General features: G+C 39.1%; 1 protein-coding gene across 2 annotated transcripts in view; it reads right to left on the bottom strand.

The window, feature by feature from the left end:
• Positions 1–14,029, bottom strand: part of FAM110B (family with sequence similarity 110 member B) — a 152,973-nt gene that overhangs the window by 113,197 nt on the left and 25,747 nt on the right. For both annotated transcript variants that reach the window (NM_001193942.2, XM_028852215.2), the window contains 1 exon segment: positions 3,154–3,252. The gene's annotated coding sequence lies outside the window, so the exon portion shown is untranslated.

The following is a 14,029-nucleotide window of genomic DNA, read 5'->3' as shown; positions in this document are numbered from 1 at the left end:
GTATGCACTATCCGCCCAGCACAATGGATTTATATACACTACCTCATTTAATGTTTACAGCAACCCTCAGAAGTAGGTATTATCTCCATTCTGCAGAAGATCACAGTACATAAGCTACTAACATACCTCAAACACTTCTCATGTGCCAGCTCATGTTGCAACTCACATTCCTAACCTCACATTCCTATGATCTGGGCACTATTGTTATTCTGCTTTGATGGATGAAGAGGCTGGTACATCGAGTAAACAGCTTTTCCAGGGCTGTACATATTGCACATGGCAGAGTCCAGGTCCTGACCCAGGTCGTTCTAACATTAAAGCCCACACTCTTACCCTCAGCACTGAGGAGTGTGGCTTTCCAGAACTGCACTCTGTCACTAGACATGAGAAGAATTGAAACAATGGACAGGAAGGGGGCCAGGACTGGTTTGGGCAGAGCCAGACCTTCCAACCTGTAAGTCAGCTGATAAATCCAGCTGGGACGCTCCCCTTGCCCAAGTTTTCCTGAAGGAACTCACCATAAGAAAACAGAAGTCTTGCTTCAAAGCTGGCAACTCAATGATACCCAGTGCACAAGACCCAAATGACAGGATTTCTGAGTGTCCAGGGCACTAGGCATTCCAGGATAACAAGTCTTGGTCTAGACGGATGCTCCATGTCCATTCAATGGTCATCTGTCCCTTCGTTACCACAGCCCACTGTGTCCCTCGGCCATAGTAGGATCTGGACTATGGATTTTGCTACTCGGGCTCTTGGTTACCCAGGTCTGTTTCAGGAGGGACTGCTGGAATTTATGGCAAAATTGTTTTGGGATATAGTGGCGGGCATCCAGTGATGAGAGGGCTCAATTCCAAGGGCGCATGGAGAGGTTAACAAAGGCTACCAGAGAAAAGTAGTAGGAGGGCCGAGTCAGGCACCAGAGGCAATGCTCTGGCATCCCAGGAGGGAGGCAGGAAGCCAGAGTAAGAGGCAGTCAGCAGGAGGAAGACGTGTGGCAATCAACTGACTTGCAGCTGACAGCTTAAGAGTGGATAGAGACACTGTGAAAAATAAAACTAATTTTTTTTACTTTTTAATAATAGCCATTCTGACTGCTGCGAGATGGTACCTTGTTGTGGTTTTAATTTGTATTTCTCTGATGATTAGTGACATCGAGTATTTTTTCATGTTTGTTGGCTGCTTGTATGTCTCCTTTTGAGAAGTGTGTCTGCATGTCTTTTGCCCAATTTTTAACAGGACTATTTGGTTTTGCTTGTTGAAATCATTTACGCTCCTTCTGCAGAGGAAAGGGAAGGATTATATACTATTGGTGGAAATGTAAATTAGTTTAGACACTGTGGAAAGCAGTTTGGAGACTTCTCAAAGAACTGGAACTACCATTTGACCCAGCAATCCCATTATTGGGTGTATAACTGAAGGAAAATAAATCGTTCTATCAAAAAGACACATGCATTCATATGTTCACTGCAGCACTATTCACAATAGCAAAGACATACACTCAACCTAGGTGTACATCAATGGTGGACTAGATTTAAAAAATGTGGTACATACACAGCATGGAATACTACAGAGCCATTAGAAAAATGAAAGCACGTACTTTGCAGCAGCATGGACACAGCTGGAGTCTATTATCCTAAGCGAATTAATGCAGGAACAGAAAACCAAATACAGCATGTTCTCACATATAAGTAGGAGCTAAACACTGAGTACACATGGACATAAAAATGGGAGCAAAAGGCACTGGAGACTACTGGGGGGGGGTAACAGTGGGAAAAGGCTGAAAAACCTATTGATGGGGTACTATGGCTGCTACCTGGCTGATGGGATCATTTATATCCCAAACCTCAGCATCACACAATATACTCATGTAACAAACCTGTATGTGCACCTCCTGAATTTAAAATAACAGTAGAAATTATTTTTTTTTAATGAAATCGATGTCTCAAGAGCCACACTGGAGTGGATTTACCACAGTTCTCAGCTTAGGGAGAAGTTTACCACTCCTGCCCTCCACCCAAGATAAGGGTGTTCACCTTGCCACATGAGTCCAGGTTCTCTATGGAACACTGGAACAACTAATGCATTCCTAACACAATGGGAGGTAAGTGCTCTGGATTAGAAAGTAACTACAAAACACCAGCAAATAAACCAAGTGCATAATAGGTTTGCCAGTGGCCCCCAACTCATAGACATCATTATTTAGATTAACAAAGGCCAAGAACAAAAATAAGTCACAGTATTTACCAGAAATTATGAAGTCATCTTTACCCCAATACTTTCACTCATAGGGTTAAGGGATTTAATACAGACTGAATACCTGAACATTAGTATGCGCATGGAGAAAAAAATAATTAAAGAATGTGCACCTAAATCTAACCAGTATTTTATCTGGAGAGTAGCTTTTGAGTAGCAAGTTGCATTCTATGCTACTTATCTGTAACATTTATTTGTTTGCAAGATTTACATTATGTTAGTAATTAAAAATATATATATGATAGGTCCCATGTCCAGTGAGAATATTCACATATTCAGTAGCTGGGGAACAGTACACTGTTTCCATTTTACCTACCCCATGAGAGATTATAATTCTAACAGTGTCAATTGGGGAAGTTAAATATCCACTGAGTGCTCAGAATTCTCAGGAAAAAAAAAAGCCACTGCAAGTAAACACCCAGCCAAGTTCAGAGAGGGCTGGGAGAAGCGCATGCATTTCAGGGCCAGTGGGCTAGCGAAGGTGGGGCGGGTGCTGGGATCAGCCTCTCAGCCAAACCAATGGCAAAGCATCTGCCCCCCACCAGCCGGCACAGAGGCTGGGGAGCCAGTTCTACAAGGATGGTTTTTGCCAATCTCCCCATTCCTGCAAAGGCATGGGAAGTTGGAATACAGTGTGTGTGCTTAGAACAGTGACCAGCACAGGGCAGACTCCACAAGTTTGCTAAATTAATATATGTAAAGGAAGGGGGAGGAAGGGAAGGAAGAAAGAAGGAAGGAGGGAAGGGAAAGTAAGAATGAAAAAGGTGGAAGAGAAAGTAAGAATGAAAAAGGTAGGAAAAATTGGAGAATACCTAAATTCTGCTCAACATACAAAGGATCATATTTACTTTATAACCAGGTTTATACATGATTTTAATAATAACTTTTTAACATAATTACCTTTTATTTCCTTTTCAGGACTTAAAGAGCCTTGGTAGTTTCTAATTCAAGATGTAGAAAGAACAAGAATGCTGCTCTGGATGTCTAATTTGGAGATTTCTAAAAGGAAAAAGACACAGATTAAAAATCACGCTGGTGAATAAAAGTGATTAAAAGGTATCATTCAAAATTAAATTGCTTTTCCTCAAAGCCCATTTCTAATTCAGCTGCTCTAAGAAACTGTAAAACTGATTCCAAAAGGAAACAAAAATCAAAGTATAGGGCCAACTTCATGTATTCAATGGAAAATAAACTAAACAAGAGCCTGTGTATGGCTATGAGCCTGGGGAACCCCGGCTTTGCACTGTTTCATACTCAGCTTCCCAGAAAGGACATGTCACTCCTTCTAACTCCCAGAATCATGCAGGAAATGATGAAGCCTCCTCACAAACAACTGCAGAACCGGTACGCTGTCCTCCAGAAACACTGTTAATGTTTGCAAAGGGAGAAGATATCACAGGACATGTCCAGTAGCTTGTTCTGTCCTCCAAATGCAGTTCAGACCCAAGGTCATGAACAAGCACACATTTCCGCTGGTCTTGGACTTCTTTTTCCTGGATTGAGGACAGATCTTGATGGCCTCACAGTCCCAAATTTCAAGTACAAACTATTTCATTATCAGGGAAAATTAACATTGACTGGACCCAGAAACAACATGACTCCTTCTTACAAACAGGGAAAGAAACAGAGGCTCCTGGAGGAAACGGGGAAAGAAATGGAGGCTCCTGGAGGAAAGCCGCTTCTGCTGGACATGTTCGGCTTTTCCTGCACTTGGAGATACTGGGACGAGTCGTGAAAGTGGTGGTTATCAGGACGGCCCGCAATGCTAAAGAAAATACCGTGCTGAAAATCTTAACTGTCTCCTCCTCCAGCATCTGCTTTTGTCAGATACCATTAGTCCAAATGACTGCATCTTTGTTTACTCGAAAGTGGGAGCCAACCGACAGGGAAGGAAGTGTCCTGTCTGCGATAGATATCTTCTTTATTGAGATTTACTGTATATTTTGCAGGTTTATAGGAGTAACCAAGGGAAAAATATTTTAAGGAGGCATTTGGGACTCCAGATAATGGCTAAAAACTACTTCATTAAGATCTATGCCAGCATCCTCAGCACTATCATCTCCTTTCTGGAGCAATGTGTAATGAATGATACACTAAACATTTATTAGGAAGGCTGCAAATCCTGACCTAGATTTTGTATCGCTTCAAAAAAATACAAAGAAAGCCTGAAAATGCCCAAATAACAACTAAGATTGATAGTCTCCACTCTTAAAACTTTCAAAACAGCCTACTTTCTCCTGTCCCATTACCTAACAAGGGTCAACAAGAAGATAAAGTAGACTAGTATTAGATTAAAATAGAAAGATAAACTCCAAGTTCCATGGTTCTTTTTATTGCTTTAATACCTGAAATTTAAGATAGTATTTTATTAGACTGCTGAGGTATATGGAATTTCCAGAAACTCAAATTAATGAAATCATGTGCTGTTATTATGTTAGAGAAATATTGATTCAAAATATATCTGGGCCCATACGAATTTGATTGTGGCCCAGAATAACAAAGCAAAGGGTTCTGTATTTTAATATTTTGCAACCAATATTTTTTGTGTTGGCCAAAAATTATATCTAAAATCCCTGTTCATTTTTTCTCATGATTTTTGCCTTATCCTTCTCACACTTTTGAAGGGAGAAAATAGCAAAGAGCTGAACACTTACTAGAATGAATTCACAGACAGAAAAGTCACTCAATTGTGATTGAGACAGGGAGTAATACCACATATGGAGAACTTCAAGACTGGATTTATCTTCAAAGGTGCCATGTGAAATCAAAACGATCCTAATAGAAATAACTCATAGCACAGATGCTTGAAACTTAGGGATCATACGGTCATCTGCTCCAGTTGTCTCATTTCACAGATGAGAAAAAGAAAGTCCAGAGTGGTTAAGTGACCACTTCAAAGTCACACAGCTAAGCCAGCTCCAGATTCCCAGATTTTCTAGGTGTAAATCCAGTGCTCTATTAGATCATAGCGGATCTTTAATTTCCTAAATAACCTCTTAAGAGATTACAATTTCATCTATTTTAGCGTAAAACAAACAAACAAAAAAATCATTTCTACTCTGCATGATTACAACATCACAAGTCAACTCAACTTTCTGTCAATATAACCCACTGTTCAAAGTTATCAAGGGCATACTCTGCCTTTTGTCCCAGCGATAAAGCTAGATTAAAATATAAATGCCCATGAGAAATCCAAAATGAAATTTGGGATATTCTTAGGTTGTCTAACCTAGATAAATCTAATACAAAAATATTATACAGTTTCCCTGTCTTATTCATAGTCATATCATAATCATAGGTTTGCTGCAACACATTTTCAAGTAGATTTATAGTCTCTCCAGCAAAACATAGGTATTCTACTCAAAGCTTACATAACCAGTTTTGAAAGTAGAATTTCAAAACGATTTGGTATTAGATCTATCAGTTCAGACTGAATTCGTATTCACTGAAACCCTAGAATCACTGCAAAGCACTTGGGTCACCCAGATCAGCAGCTTATTAACAATAGTCATGTGTTGACTCTCCCATTATTCATTGCTGCACAGTGCTAGGTGCATGAGAACCGAAAAGCACCAGATAGTGTCCTGCCCACTGTGGGCTGATGATGAATGTCACCAAGGAAGTCCTTCAGAGCAGCACTGGAGTTAAGGTTTGTACAGGATGAGAGTGTAACTGTGAGTGTGTCTTTAGATGGGTAGTTAGTAAATCCACATGGAGTTTTCCCGGGGAATGTGAACTGACAGATTCCGTGGAAATAAACAGTATATGCAAGCAAGCAAGGTAAGATAAATGAAATCCAGCCAACAGATGACAGAAAAACTCTTCTACGCATGCCCAAAAAAGCACACATGCACACACACACAGTCAGGAAACAAAATGTCCATTAAGAAGAACTCTTTTCTAGAAACTGTGAATGCAACAAAATATTTTCCTTATATTTCTTTTTATAAACTCACTAATGATATTAAAACTAAGTGCCAAACAACCATATTAAGGGAGAAAAAAGGACAAGATGTCCTTTCCAACATATTTCAAAAAGAAAATAAAGAAATGCCAAGTAAACACAGGAAGAGATCTTCAACATAATCAGGGAAATGCAAAATAAAACTGTAATGAGATACCACTATATACCAAATAAGATGGCTAATTTTAAAAGGTTTGAGAATATCAAGTGTTACCAGGCGTGGTGGCTCACGCCTGTAATCCCAGCACTTTGGGAGGCCAAGGCGGGCGGATCACCTGAAGTCAGCAGTTCAAGACCAGCCTGGCCAACATGGTGAAACCCCATCTCTACTAAAATTAGCCAGGCGTGGTGGCAGGCGCCTGTAATCCCAGCTACTTGGGAGGGCGAGGCAGCAGAATCACTTGAACCCGTGAGGTGGAGGTTGCAGTGAGCCGAGACCATGGCATTGCAGTCCAGCCTGGGCAACAAGAGCGAAACTCTGTCTCAAAAAGAAAATATCAAGTGTTTGTAAGGATATGAAACAACTTGGATTCTCATACAATGATTGTTGGAAATTCAAAATGTTACAAGCACTTTGAAAACTAATTTGGCTGCTGCTTATAAAGTTAAGCACATACCATATGACCCAGCAATGCTACTACCAAGTATATACCCAAGACAAAATTGAAACACAGAGATTCCACACAAAGATTTGCATAAGAATGTTCACAGAAGCCTTATTCATAATAACCCCAAACTTGAAAGAATCCAAATGTCCATCAACTGGTGAATGGATAAACAATTTGCGGTACATCACACAAGGGAATACTACTCAGTAATGAAAAAGAAATAATTACTGATGTATACAACAACGTAAATCAATTTAAAGAGCATTATACTATGGAAAAGAAGCCAAACACAAAAGACTACACATATGATCGCATTTATATGAAATTTTAGAGAAAGGCAAACTAGAGCAATAGAAAGCAGATCAATGATTGGCACGGTCAGAGTGTGGGGGAAGGGACTGACTGCAAAGACACCCCAGAGAACATGCTGGGTGATGGAGATGTTCTATTTCAGGATTGTGGTAGTGGGTGCATAACTGCCCGTATTTGCAAAAATACATTAAACCATACACTTAAAATCAGTAAATTTAGTTATATATATATAGTAACTCACAAAAGTACTTTAAAAAAAAAACTCAGTGTTCCCATCTTTTAATATTCACAAACTTCCTCAATAAGCCCTGGGACTCTTTCAGTGGATGGTACTCAACATTTTCAAATAATTAATAAGGATTATAGCAATCAATGATGGCTAAGTATCTGGAGACCACAAAAAAGAAAAACCAATAATCAATAATACTGCTTACAAGGAAACTAAATCATTCCCTTGTTCTACAACTTCTAGTAAGTTGTGACCTTACAATAGATTTCCAAAATATATTCTAATCCTATTTGGTCTACAATAAATTTCTTCAATGTAAAAAGATAAACTTTCTAAAACTCTTGATAATCCATGGAGAGTGACATACAGGAGAGGGAAGATATAGCCCAAGGTGCCTGGGTTTTTGGGTAAACACCGTGAGAGACTACCCACTTGTCCTTGTTGCACCTTCAGTTCATGTTCTTTTAAAAAGTTCCAAGCAGAAACTCAACCCCAGAAAAACAAAAAACAGTTGGGTCCAGGGATGCCAGAGTTGAAGACAAACTTTGACCAACTCTCCTCATCACTACACTAAAAACCCTGCCTGGGGAGGAGTTTATTTGCAATTTTCTATACAAGTGATGTATGTAGAAGCATGACTATATATAGAAGCTTGATTGTATGTAGAAGATTGATAATACGTAGAAACATGATCGGCAGCTGCACCTGCACTGCCTTTACTCTTCACACAATGACAGTTAACCAGCCTAATGAAAGCCCTGTTTTCACCACAGTTAGGGAAGGCACTGCTCTGGGAACTATCCTGGTGTCCTTACTTCTTGCAAGTAATACAATCCCCTTGTTAAATCCAGTCGTGGTCACTGGACTGTCAACCGCCAAGAAATTGAACCCACCCATTGTGTGGGTAACAAAGACTTACCAAGAAATGTGTAGAAAAAAACAGTCAATGTGGAAACTTGAAGAATTATAGACCAGATTGTAAATCAACTCCAAAACTATTCTTAAAAACACTTTGATACGCTAAACGAGAAAAACCTCTTAAGCATCCACAAGGCTTTGTCTCTGAGTCTACTAGAAACTCTTATCTATAATATGTAAACAAGATATAAGACAGGCTTATCAAAGTGATTACAGATGATTCAAGGTTGACAATGACTAAAATGATATACAATAGAATCATGATTCCAAATGTGCTAAGCTAGAACAATGTTATAGTACTAATATCAAGTGCAGGTCAAAATAATAATCAAACTACTTTTATTCAACACATATTTCCTGATGGGCTGGCATGTTTTAGTCACTACACTAGATGAAAAAGGACACCAAGATTCAGTAAAAAAGAGCCCTTGCTCTTACAAAGTTCATCATCCAAAAAAAGTAAGTAATGCAATCCACAGTAGAAGCTCAAACTATGTTATGTGAATAAAGCCTGCAAGTTTATCACTCAACTGTTAGCTATGGCATAAATACTAGTGAAATTATAGGCTGCACTATCAGAAGCATTGTGTTCAGTACAAATATATATAAGCACTACCTTGTACTCAGTGGGTCAACCCATGTAGCAGGCGTAAAGGGGATGTTCTATTATGCTGTGAATGTACTCATTACAAGCCCCCTTCTGAAGGCCAGCTGAAGGTGCCAGAATCTTGTATAGTGTTGCAAACCCCCACTACTAAGTCCCTAAGATGATGCATGAGTCTGGAAAGACCTCCTGTCCAATCCAAGTTGATAAGATCTAGCAGAAACTGAGGCATGGGTGGACAGGACGTGGACCTAAACATATTTACATCAACTAGGGAAGTGCTTGTCAGGTGGAGGAAGTGACATCATTCTGAGCAGCAGAGGTTACAGAGAGGTTATACAGCTCATGATAAGAACATCCTGGCAATTGAACAATCTCAAATCTGAATGGACTGCCTGCTAAGGCAGGGACACCTGGCAGCAGCTACAAATTTAGTAATACTCTCATCCTAAATTAATCTCAGTGTGACACTCAGGTCATTACCATCACCTCACAACCTGTCTCCCAACACCAGCCTTTCAGCAAAATTAATCTTTCTCATATCCAGTTGTGTCCATGCCCTCCTGCCCTCACGCCTATAATTTTCACACATTCACTGTTCCTCGTCACCTATAAGATCAAGGCCAAACATTTCTCAGGATGGCAGACAAGGTCGCTATGGATGGAGTCTCATCTACCAATGTCCCCATTTGCTGTGTCCTAGCTATTCAGAAGCACTGCAGCACCCTCTCATCAGGCCATGCTTCTTCTTGCCTTCCCACTGTACACATGCTGCCCACTGTCTGAAATACCCACTGTCTGAAACACTCCTGTCTCCTGCTGTGAGTCTGGAGACTTTCAGCCCATGCCTCCCTAGTTCAGACAGTGCTGCCTTTGAGAAACATTCCCTTGGCCTCTCTGACCTTTGACCACTTCTCCCCTTCATGCCCATGGTGCCTTGTTCATCTCCACGAAAACATTTTGTTCACTGGGATGTGGCCCAGGATGTGACACTTCATAGATACTTTTGAATGAGTGGGATTCCAAGATAGTAAATTAGCCATGTTGTTTATGTCCTGTCTGCAGTGTATCAATGTGGGTCATGCAGCAGACATAGTGTAAGCCCAGGCAAATACCATTATTATAAGTCTACAGAAGATAGAAGGTGAGCAACTCTCTAAAGGATCCAGGCTGCCTTAAGTTGGGATATAGTATAAGAACAAAAATGATTAGATAATGTACTCTCTTTGGAATTCTGAAGTCAACTGAGTTCAAAGCCTGCCTCCATGGCACTATGTGACCTTGAGTAACTAACTTAACCTCCCAGTCTGTAAAAAGGTAATTATAGCCCCTTCCTGCAAGGGTCACTGTGAGGATCAAATAACAATTTATTATAAAAAAGTGGGCAAAGGAATAGGCACAGGGCACACACTCACTCAATGCTGGCTGGCTGTTCAGCAGCAGCACTGAGTAAGGCAGAGTTGGGTTAAGTCCTTGCCACTATTATTCATAACGTACCTTGGACAAATCAAGTTGGGCAATTCGTTTTTTCATCAATAAATAGAAAGAATGCCTACTTTGGAGGAATGTAAGTCAACAAAATAATATATGTAAAAATGCCAGGCACAGAGGAGTCACTTAATAAAGTTCCTTCTATCCCCTTTTTGGTTATGGATCATTGATTTCCCAACAATCTGAAAATTTTCCTTTTCTTTCCAAAAAAGGCAGGCTTATACAATTAGAGACATCTTTCTGAGGTTCAAACTAGTAAGACCCAAATCACCTCTCTGCAATGCTCCTCACATGCTATGGAAAAAGACAACTTAAAGAGAAGCCTTTTTATGTATTCTAATTATTTATTTTTATTTGGACCAAGTTGAAACAGATCTGTATATTTCTCTGAGTTTTACAAAACAAAACAAAACAAAAAAAAAAAAAAAAAGAAAAGCACACTGAAAGTTTCATTAAATTTACTCAAATGTAGCCCATCACTTTTGTTCATTGATTCTCTATAAACAATAACATTTAGCAAATCCATATATGGTCAAAGAAATGTTATGCCAAGATGGAAATTTCTGGAAAATGCCATGATGGAAAAACCTATAAGTGCTTAGTACAACGTAGGGTCACAAAATCTTTTTAAGGATAAATATACTTGGTTGCAAATTAAAGATAAATATACCTGGTGGCAAAGAATACAGTTTTTTAAAAAGAGTGGTACACAGCTCACATTTTCATTTTTAACACTCCTAAAAATGGTACTCAGACACAGCTTATTATACAAATACACGTTTTCAAAGCTAGCACATTACTGACTGGATATGATCTAATTAATAATGCCGTCATTTTCCACAATTTCAATGATTTTGAATCAACAGCTGGAAATCCTAACTCATCTAGAAAAGACGAATACAATGACAAAGCAAACACAGAGTTTATAGTAAAGTTCCCAGCCAACATGTGAGCAGCAGCTAGATGGAACTACTATTTAGATCCCCATATATGAACGTAAACAAGGGTAACTCTGATATGTTTTGTGGGACTACCATGCTATTCTAGGCAGGAGAGAATAGTAGGGCTACTTTCCTTAAAAACGTTTGAACTTGTGCAGGACCTGAGATTCATGAGTCCAAAATATATTGGGAAATATTTACTTTTTCATCAGCCCAGTTCTTCCAAAATCACTGTACCTCTTTGTCCAGCAAAAACTATTGCAAAAAATATGTATTTTGTAGCTGCTAAGTTTTACATGCAAAATCCTTTATTAGCCGACATAATAAAAAAATACTTATTTAAAGTAAAAACATAGGGGTAAAGCAGAAAGCGTTTCTCTTATCTGGAGGCTGATCTTTTAAATTATTATTTTTCAATGACTATCTATTAAATCACTCGCTGTGTTGCTTGAAAAATAAAAATAAAAATTATGTAATAGTACTTAAGTAACCCTAGAATACCATGCCAAGAAATTAAGTCAACAAATTTGTTTTCCACTAAGATTATAAACTGGCAGTTTTCCACCCTTCCATGTATTAGAGAATTCTGATGAAATTCATCTCTTTTAATTTTTTTTCCTTAAAAAAATTAGTCTCCACCATATATTCAACATCGGATGCAGGGACTCTAAGTCTCACGTAATCTGTGTGAAAGACACACAGGCTCCTGGGGCTCATCACCTGCGAGGGCAGTGCTTTCCCACACTGTTTTTCTGCCCCTGGAGAGACTAATCACTGTCTAACAACCCCCTGGGTTTGGGCTTTCTTGTCTAGAAGTATAATTGGAGCCTTCTTCAAGTGCTTTCCAGAGCAGGTGGCAATGATTTCAGGCCAAAGAATTTCTACTTTTGGCTTTCCTTAAGAAAAGCTATTCATCTCCTTAATAAGCAAGTGTAGAACAATGCCAATATCAATACTGATGTTTTCTGCTGTTCTACAAAAATTAAGCATAATGTTAGTAAAACATAACAGAATCCACTGGATGCTTTTATTAAAGGCTGAAATACAAATCTTATTGAGACATCATGTTGTATATTATTAAATTTTTTAAATTGAGGTAAAAATGTATATGATGTAAAACTGACCAACTTAACTTTTTTAAGTATACAGTTCAGTGGAGTAAGTATTATCACACTGTTGTACAACCATCACCACCACCCATCTCCAGAATTCCTTTCATCTTGCAAAACTGAAACTCTGTACCCCCATTCACCCCTACTTCTTCCCGCCTACAGCCCCTAGAAACCACTATTGTACTTTGTCACCATTGTCTACTCTAGGTACTTTGCGTAAGTGGAATTATGCAGCATTTGTCCTTCTTTGACTGGGTTATTTCACTTAGCATAATGCCCGCATGGTTTGCCCATGGTGTAGGGCATGTCTACTGGGTACTTCTTAACTTCTCATGTCAAGGGACATTTAACTTTCAGAATAGAAGCACAGAGTTAGGTCTTTCTCACCAGTCAAGCTCTTGTACCTGAACAGGCTAAATACCAATCATTGTGTTTATGAAAGTGAGAGCCTGACTACACTCGCAGGAGAGAGAGACTAGCACCAACAGCACTCCAGAATGCTGCTCACAGCTCAGCTCCCTTCTCACTTGTGCACCCCAGAAACTCTCAACACTGGCTCCCCAGCAAGTGGAATGCTAGAGCCAGGCCATAGAGTATGTGTGTAAAACAATTAGGGTAAGGTTTCACTGTAGATTGAACTTTCCATATTTAATGTCTGCTATATGTTCTCTTTAGAACTTCAAGGAAATGAATGCCAATGGTGTTAAATGTATTGTCATTTAGTAGTCAGAACAACCCAGAGTAAAACTGAGATTCCAAGTTGGGGTTGACTGCAAAATATACGCCTTTAACCACTGTGCTATAAATGCTACCTTGTTCAACCAAGTTGGTATTGGATAAAATAATACTGGTTGATCAACTAGGTTGAACAAGGTAGCATTTATAGCACAGTGGTTAAAAGTGTATATTTTGCAGTCAACCCCAACTTGGAATCTCAGTTTTACTCTGGGTTGTTCTGACTACTAAATGACAATACATTTAACAACATTGATACAGTACCTGAAATGGTAAATAATTACATTTAAGCCATAAGTAGTAGCAATGCTAGGAATCCGTTCTGTGTATGTGTCTTTAACTTTTCATGTTTTCTGGCTTACATGTGATTGGGCAGTTCCATAACTAAAAAAGAGTGTCTCAGGGCAAGTCCTACAGAGCAATGCTTGGTTTTATTTATTTATTTATTTATTTTTTACTGCCTTTCAGATATCCTATTTGGTTGGCAGGTATCAGTAACCAGTGGTGACCCAATAGAATAGCACTGATACTGCATATTTTAGACTTGGATAAAAGAAAAATTAGAAGAATGTCACTTAACACATTCAACTGGGCACTGATGGTCATCCAGTGCTTCCAACCGGTGAAACCCAATCAGCATCCAGGGAGAAAAAAAACTCACTGACACTTTATACTTTGGGGCACTTGCTTTCAAAATGCAGGTGAGACTTCTATGTCTAATGAGAAGCACAAAAAAGCCTTCCACCCTATGGCAACAAAAAATTTTACCTGGACAAAATAAAAAGTCACTTTTCTATGGGCCTAGCAAAAAATAATAAATGCAAAGAAGCCTAAGTCCAGGAAGAAAGTAGCCTTTCCTGGG

Source organism: Macaca mulatta, chromosome 8 (assembly GCF_049350105.2).
Source record: "Macaca mulatta isolate MMU2019108-1 chromosome 8, T2T-MMU8v2.0, whole genome shotgun sequence".
Taxonomy (NCBI): domain Eukaryota; kingdom Metazoa; phylum Chordata; class Mammalia; order Primates; family Cercopithecidae; genus Macaca; species Macaca mulatta.
The sequence above is the reverse complement of the archived record's forward strand: the minus strand, read 5'-3'. Positions and strand labels throughout refer to the sequence as shown.